The following is an 8,930-nucleotide window of genomic DNA, read 5'->3' as shown; positions in this document are numbered from 1 at the left end:
ATCTGATTGACCATACAGTCAAGGGGTTCTAGGTAAACTACAAATGTCTCTAAGTTCCTCGTTAGTTAGCAATAAATAAATAAATAAATAAATAAATAAAAGTAAGAAAATCTATAACATATTACTGAAATATTCCAATTAATAGAAGATTGCTTAACAATTCTACAGAATGAATATCCATGTTAGTGGTATTAAGTTTCTAGATGGTGTAAAAAACGAATACCCCTACCCCAGTTAGAGTAATGCAATGACCAGAAATTAAGTGTGTTCTAATTTAAACTAACATAAAAATCCTTTATTTTCTCTGAAAACTAAGGAAATTTGAAAAAATTATCTTTAGATGAGATATTTACTTTATATATTCAAATATATTTATAATATGCTAATAACTTTTCTATTTTAAATTTTATATTCTGAGATATATCATCTGCTGTTAAAAACTGAGATTTTTTTCCATAGTATATACCAATAATGTTGAAAATTTAAATTTTTCAAATAATTTCTTTTAACTTACTTGTTGGGACCTAAAAGTTCTTCTCAAAATAAACACAATACCTTATTTTGTAACTTGTTATGCTTTAATAATTACAGTAATGGGTGGAATAATACAGTTTAAACCATTTCAGTATATTTGAGACTTAAGTAGACATATACACAGAATCATAAATACAGATCTGTTTCAGAATTTAACAATATCTTTCTAAATTAAAGCCACCTGAAATAATGGCAACTAAGAAACTCAAAGGAAAAAGTAAACAAATGGAAACAATTAAAAATTTTAATATCATACCATGAACACATATCATAGTTTTCACTTTAGTGTAATTTTAATCCAAATTGCTACCTTTACAATGATGCAATCCCATAGGAAAAGGGCTACAGGATTTTCACTTCTAAATTTCTGAATTAATGCCTGGGTACTTACAATATGCATACTATGTTCTCAGTCATCATAATTATTGATGCTGGAAACATTTTTCATAACATAGTTTGAATCACCTTTTTTGATAAAACTGTTTATGAAGCACTGGGGACTACATGCTAGGTTTCTGGGAACAAAAGAACTAAAAATTCTAAGGAGGATTTTATAGTCTTTCCAGTTCTCTCTTCAATCACTTGACATGAACGCCATATGATTTTACCAGTTTTGTGAAAGTGTTAAGCACTGCAATTTTGCTAGATTCATTTTTTCTCTACATTTCTGTCTCTCATAGAGTATAAGGAACAAATGCTTTCATGAGTTTACATTTGAAAGATAGAGCTAACACAAACAAGAAATCTGTACTTCCTCATTTTAACAGTAATTAAGAAGAAGCAAGGCAATAAATGAAACAGACATAAAACAGAATTCACTTGTCCTCTTAAGTATCAGAAACAATGTATTAAGACACTGACCACATGAACAATTTAAATTTAGAAACCAGGGTACATATGCTATTTTAAATATTACCTGATTAAAAACATTTTCTCCAGAAATTAGTATACAGCAGATCTTAAGAAATGTGTATAGACAAATAATACAAATTCATAAATATTATTACATTACACATCTGAACCATCAGGATAAACAACTGAGCACTAGTTAGCAATGTGACAGTGTCTGAAGCACATCAGAAAATCATGTAAGCCAGGTATTATGGACCAGGTCTACAATCCCAGCACTCTAGGATGGTGTGAAAGAATATTACAAGCTGGGGTAAAGCCTGGGCAATTTAGTAAGAACCTGCCTCAAATTTTAAAAAAAATAGAAGGAAGGAAGGGAAGGGGAAAGGAGAGAGATAGAGACGGGGGGAGGGAAGGGGCGAGGGAGGAGGGAAGGAGAAAGAAAGAAGAAAGAAAATAGAGATAAAATTGTCATTTTACCCATAAATTGGGATAAATGACAAGAACATGGCTAGTATATTGAAGAGCTAATTGTCTTCATTAAAGAAATGACTGCAGTCTCTCTGTAAGTTGCAGGCAGTATACCAAAGCACAATGAATTTTCATATATGTGGAACAGCATTAATTGGAGAACATAGCAAATCCAATGGCTCAAGACTGAACAATGAAAAAGCTGCTGGTAGACAAGGTGATTTCCGTAAATGAAAGTTTAATTACAGACTGATTTTTGTTGTAGTCCTTAGAATGCAAATATACTGTTTCAAACTCAGAAACAGCTTAAACCCACACAAAAAAGTTATTTATGGTCATTTTAAAATCAATAACAAAGTCAATATATGTCAAAAATTAAAACAAATTATGAATTACTGGAAGACAAGAATTAAAGTTATTGATTTTATACTAAAAAGTACCAAATTACTACAAAATTAATGGCTGATAATTTAAATCCTTTTAAATAAGAAGATCCATACATCATGCCCAATTGTACAGAGTGCTTGCAGATAAAAATAAAGGTTCATACTTTTCAGAAGCAGCGACCTCCTCAGCCTCTGTGCAGGCTTCCCTTGCATCAGGCCTTAAACCTTGGCTTGGGGACAAGACTCATCTTACAAGAACAAGGAAAGTTCCCTTTCAAGTTCCATACAGGAATGAATGAACACACACAAAACACCGACTGACAGTTCTAGTAAACACAAAAGGGTTGCCCAAAATATTTAGGGTAATAGTAGATATCTTGTTTAAAATTTTAGTCATGTTTGTGGTAAATATGACCAAATTTTCCTAAAAGCTTCCTGAAATTTTGTCTGCAGGAATGTTGATTCTTTTAGGAGCATGAATATATGCAAACAAGCAGTTAGATCTATCTTTGCCTCAAGGAAAAGTGCTAGTTTTGTCAGCCCCAAATTCATACCATTCAATTATGTGTAAAACAATGATTCTCAACTGATAGTATACAACTGTCATTCTGCAAGTTATACATCACAATCCCATCAGCTTGATGTTTTGCAAAACTTCCTCAAACATAAGTCATGAACTTTTAATCTTCTTCCTAATTATTGAAAGAGCTGCCTTCCCTTCTTACTTATATAAAAGAAGGCTCTATAATTTTCTAACATCTTTATAACATAAATTTCCTGCTTCATTAAGAATAGCTTAAGCTAAGGGGCCAGGGATTTAGCTCAGCGGCACCAAGTCTGCTGCAAGGTCCTGAGTTCAATCCTCGGTACTGAAAAAAAGAATAGCTTATGCTGTAAACATAAATCTCATTGAAAGACAGCTAATATCCATTACCAGCCCTGAAAGAATGACAGATTGTGACATACTAACATATTAATGCATCAATTAAGTTGTCTCTACTCATTGTTAAAAATCTCAAGTAGATGAAATATAAACCTTTGTTTGAAATAGCTCAGCTTTACAAAAAAAAAAAAAGGCTAAACAAACCTGTATCCTGTTTGGTAATACAACTTATTGCCTTGATTTATTTTACAAATAAAATTTTATCAATTGCACCATTGTCCATTGTTCAAATATCTTGAGACAGTAACAATTCCAAACTAATCACTAACTAGTTTTAAAAGTCATTAAAGCCTTTAGCTCTAAGGACTTGCATTTGGCAAAATTCAGACCATGTGAGACTCAAGAACAAGGTAAACCAACTGGATTTGTTTAATAATTATACATTTTTCCAATTAAAAAGATTGAAAACAAGCAAACAAAAATATAAATTAAAAGAAACTCAAAGGCTAGAGATGTATCTCAATGGTAGAGCACTTGTGTAGCGCAAGTTAGGCCATAGGTGCAATGCTCAGCACTGCAAAACAAAACAAACAAGCAAACAAACAAACAAACAAAACCCTAGATATTTAACAAGTATTTACTCAGCAAGTTATGGATCTTAATTGTATTCCTCTATTAAAAAATCCTGCAAAAACCACTTCAAGTAATCTGAAAATTTGAACAGTACACACTCAGTGATAGAGTGATACTGATCCTTACCCAGCTTGAATATTTTAGGTTTGTGTTGAGATAATTAACTTTCTCCTATTTCTGAAAAGAAATTTGGTGTCTACTAAAATATTATCTAGGAGTTCTGCACTCTTATTATGAATATAAGATAAGTAGTGTGGCAGAGGTTCCTAAAACTATAATATTTTTTGAATGGCACAAAATAGAAGTTTTCACCAAGTCTGATTTATCTTGTAGCCTGGGCAAGTTTCTACATAGGTTCAACATTATCTGTTAGGCAAATATTTTAAGTAATTGATTGCATCAGAGAAACACTCAGCTTTCTTAGAAGGAAATATATTATTTTAAAAGACAAAGGAGAACAAATATCCACAGTACCTAATGTACTAGTGGTTTCACATTTGTACCCTACCAGCGCGTACCTTATGTATATATACATATATATATATATATGATTATTTTAAATACAGAGCTAGCTGATGTATCACAGAAAATATTTGCAGCTTAACATACATTTTAATACATTTTAGCTATAACATAAGCTATCAACTACACAAAGCTGAAAAAGACATAAAAATTTACTCTACCACTTAAATTCAGAATAGAGACTCAGATACTCTAATTTATTTACTCAGAGTCACAGCCAGAACTAGATTCCAGATCTGGATTCTATACTATTATTTTTCCAACACCATATTGCTTATTTTGAAGAAGGGTTTATGATCCATCATGTTTGACTTTGGCTACTAGAGAAAAGAGGAAAATACACCTCCCAAAATGTGTGTACTAACAACTATTTCTGGTAAAATTCCAGTTAGGAAGCATCAGAAATGTATTCATTTCAATAAATAAAATAGCTATGTTTATTGTTAAATATATCATCTTCTAATTTAAAAAAAAAAACTAATTTTGTACTCTGTATCTGTAGAACAAGATCATGATCCATTTGTGTTATCTCTGAGCTTCAGATTTATCACTTATACCCAAGGTGCTTAGGGTGACTCCTATCATTAATTCTTATTCCAAATTATAAAAATTTAGATAATTATCATGTTTACATCTGTTACTCTAGATGATAGTACTATAATTTAAATTTTATAGAATAGTAAATATTCTATTATATATGCAGAGGTCAGTACCTATACGCCATGATTAAATCACTCAGCCTTTATCTTTTGTAGAATACAATATTGCACAGATCCTACAACTGGACAACAGGTAGGCTATCCGTACTCTGGGTAAGAGGACGGTATTGTTATGCTTAGAGTACACTGTGTGCTTCCCAACACCTGCAGGATGAAGTCCAAGTGACTGGCTCCCATTTTCCTTTCAAAATTCTTCATGCCTGCCTTCAAATTCTCTTTCTCATAAGACTTTATATAAACCCTCCTGCACTTTTCACACAATACTAACTGCAACTTTAATAAGCAAGCAATCAAATTTTGTTGATTTTTTTTTCTGTTAAATGCAAAACTTCAAAAAGAATTCCCAGAGAGAATTAGAAAAAAAATTCACTGTACTTCATTAAATTTACCTAGACCTGGGTTTTAGACTAATTTAATATTTAAAAAATAACATAATGCAAGGGATCACTTCATAGAAATTAGATAAAGTCAAGTCTATATAATTTAGATAATCTGTTGTATCATAAACTGTGGTGTAATCACAGTGTGTCCTCTGTCAAATTAGTTATCTTGTAAGGTGTGATCTGTCTAGCAGGGCCCCAACTACTCTCTCAAATTCTGAGTGTTGGTTTTCCTTGAAATGTTCATGGCAATTCCTTAAAAAGCACTGAACAGATTATATGCCAAAAGACATCCCATGTGCTAGGGTATACTAGTGAACTGTTCTCTGAACATTTCTTGTCTATACCATCCCAAAAAGCAAATCATCAAATATGTGCTAAAACCACACTAAGAAGGAAAAAAGAAAGCCTTGTAAGGAAGAGCATATTTTAGAAGGGATGGTAGGAAAGGCCTCTCTGGTAAGGTGACAAGGATTTAGAATGAAAGGGATAAACCAGTGCTGGAGCAGTCAGGGCAGTGGACAGAGAATAAAACAAGCAAAGGCCCAGAGGCAGAGTGTGCTGTGCCAGGCAGGAAAAATGCTAGAAAGCCCTGAATAACGGAAGCAAAGGAGAGGACAGTGGGATGTGAAATCAGAGAGAAAAGATCGTAGAGTTGGAAATGAAGATGGGGGCAGAAAAAGTAGGACCTTGCAGTTAGTATTAGTAAGGTACAGGGATTTTACTAAATGTCTTACATAAATTGTCTAATCTTCATAGCAACCCTGTAAGTTAGACATCATCTCTATTTGAGAGATAGAAAGCAGATTTATTAGAGGTTAATCCAAGATTTCAAACATATTGTAAGAGGTAGCACTGGGATTTGGGTTTGTGATATACATGACTTCAAGTCATGTCTAATTCAGATGTGCCATGCATGTTCTATCTATGTTTTGTGTATTTTAGATATGTATATTATTTTAGGGGAACAAAACTGTCAATCTTTTTACCTTCCTGCTTTGCAGGTTGATGAGTTAAATAATTTGCAACAATATAAATTAACAATTTTGTTCTTTCTCAGTAGGAAATTATAACCTACTACAAATATAGGGTAGGCATGGAAATGGAGAAGAGAGAGAGAGAGAGGGAGAGAGAGAATTAGTTTAAGAATTTGCTACTATCATGTTGTTCCTCATCCTGGCAAATTGAAATGTGAGAATGTTACAAAGAATAAAATGGAAATAATAGAAAATACAGAAATGGGCCTTACGTTTCAGTAAGTTGATGGAAATGCACTAATCATCAGCTTTTTGGTTGTCTCTCTCTTTCACAAATATATAATATGGCTTTTTATGTGGTATACTTTTCACTGATCTTCTGAAAATTCAGTGGGCCTAATTTCAAGTCATTTTGGAGAACATATTACTTGCTGTATTTTATATTTTGACACAGAAATGGGAAATTATTACTGTCTTTAAGATAATCTAAAAATGAAAATAACACAGCAGTGCAATAATAAAGAATTAAGAGGAATTATGATAAAGGAAATTTTTACTTGAAATTGCCTTCTTACCTTCTAGAGAAATAAAATGTACAAAATGAAAGAATAAGTTCCCAAAGAATATTAAAATTCTAGTTAATGCACTAGTCATAAATTTTAATTAAATCACCTGGAGTTTATCTATTATGTTGCAATAAATATAAGGAGTCCAATGAACCATTACACTATGTTTATATACAGTATAATTTTGTTACATAGCTACAAGCAATGTTAAGATCTTTACTATGAAGATTACTAACATAACACACTCTGAAAGTTATTTACTATTTGCATATTTTCAATAGGATGTGTCTAAAGTAATCAGCAAGGTTTTTTTCTTGGTTTTATTTGTTTTTAATTATCAAAATATCTTAAAACTGAAGATATTTCATAAGCAATATTAGACAACAAAATAACTGTTTTCAGTTCCCATATAGTATATGAGCAATTTGAAGAATTGATTTATGGACTACTTTTAAAAAATCAAACTAGAACTATATTCATCACAGGTTCAGCATTTAGTTTCTTCTAAAAAGAGACACAAAGAGGTATTTGCTAGAATCTGAAAATTAGTCCAGTTCATTCAAAGTGTCCAGAACCCATTAACAGCTAAAACATGTATATTTACAATGTCATAATGATAGGCTTAGATTTTCCTCAATTTACTGTATGTCATAAACTCTTAAACAGAGGTCTAGGGATACAGCTCATATAAAAGTCCTGGTTTAATTCCTAGTACAAAAAAAAAAAGAAAAGTAGCTCATTTTCTCAAAGATTTGAAAATGAGGAATCCAAGGTCAATATTTTGGCCAAGTGTGAACTTTGTGAGGTTCTCATACTGGCTGGTAGACAGACCTTCTCTCTCTGTGCTCCTCACAAAATGCCCCACCTGCTTCCAGGTGGGGTGGGGGTAGGGGGTCATGTATTCTCTAGTGTCTTTTCTAATAAAGACAATGTGCTATTTCAAAGTATCAATTATTCATTATTAATCCTTTTAATCCTTATTTTGGGAGGGGAAGAAGAAAGGAAAAATTATGACAAAAGGAAAAAAAAAAAAGGAAACGAAGTTTATGCAAATAGAGAAGGGTGGAGGGGGTAAAGGGTGCACAGGTAATGGGGGAAAAAATAAGAACCGAGATACATCATGTACAGGTACAAACACCCAATGATAAATGTAAATATATTGTATACCTAAAATGTACCAACAAAAGAATTTAAGCAAAAAAATCCCAGAAGACACTGTGCTTAGCAGTTAAAGGTCCCACACGTATGAATGACTTAATTTAACTTTAATTACTTCTATGGTGACTCTATCTCGAAGTACAAGTATAACAGGGGTTAGAGATTCACCATATCAATTTCTGTGGGACACAAATGTTCAGTTCATAATACTTCAGTGACATAGCTAGAAAATGTGTATTACCTTTAATAGCACTTAAAAATAATATTAAAAATCAACTACCTCTCATTGGAAATTTGGACTGAATATAAGTGGTTTAAGAGAGCCAAAGAGAGTAGAAGAAATAAAACAATCCAAAGATCTATGAACTCCTAACAAGCTATTTAAAAGCACTTAGTATCACTACTGCTAAAATAAAGTGCAATACTATAAATTATTATTGTAAGAATCTACACAAGTATAAGGGGTAAGATAGGAAAGAAAGACAAGACTGAAATTTGTAAAGATCAAATACATTCAATGCTCCATTACAACAGATTTCTAGACTAGCTATATCATTTATATGTTCAACTGCTAATGTCAATATCTAAGCTACAAGCAGGTTAGCATACAAATTCTAAAATGTAAGGCTGGGCCACTTGCTAATCTGAGGCCAATAGATAATGGAAGGAGATAAAACTGGGAGGGAGTACAGAGCCTTAATGGCATGGAAAATTCTAATCTTCATAGAAGAAGTTAGAGGAAAAGAATGAGTTTGTCTATATTAACCTGTTACATAAGTATGAGAATCATGAATTTTAACAAATGAGTATCACTATATAAGCAATTTAGGAGCATGACAAAGGACACTCGCA

This window comes from Heterocephalus glaber, unplaced genomic scaffold (assembly GCF_053883595.1).
Source record: "Heterocephalus glaber isolate CG9 unplaced genomic scaffold, H.glaber_assembly_v1.0 deba00001577, whole genome shotgun sequence".
In the NCBI taxonomy this organism is placed as follows: domain Eukaryota; kingdom Metazoa; phylum Chordata; class Mammalia; order Rodentia; family Bathyergidae; genus Heterocephalus; species Heterocephalus glaber.
This window is presented reverse-complemented; position numbering follows the sequence as displayed.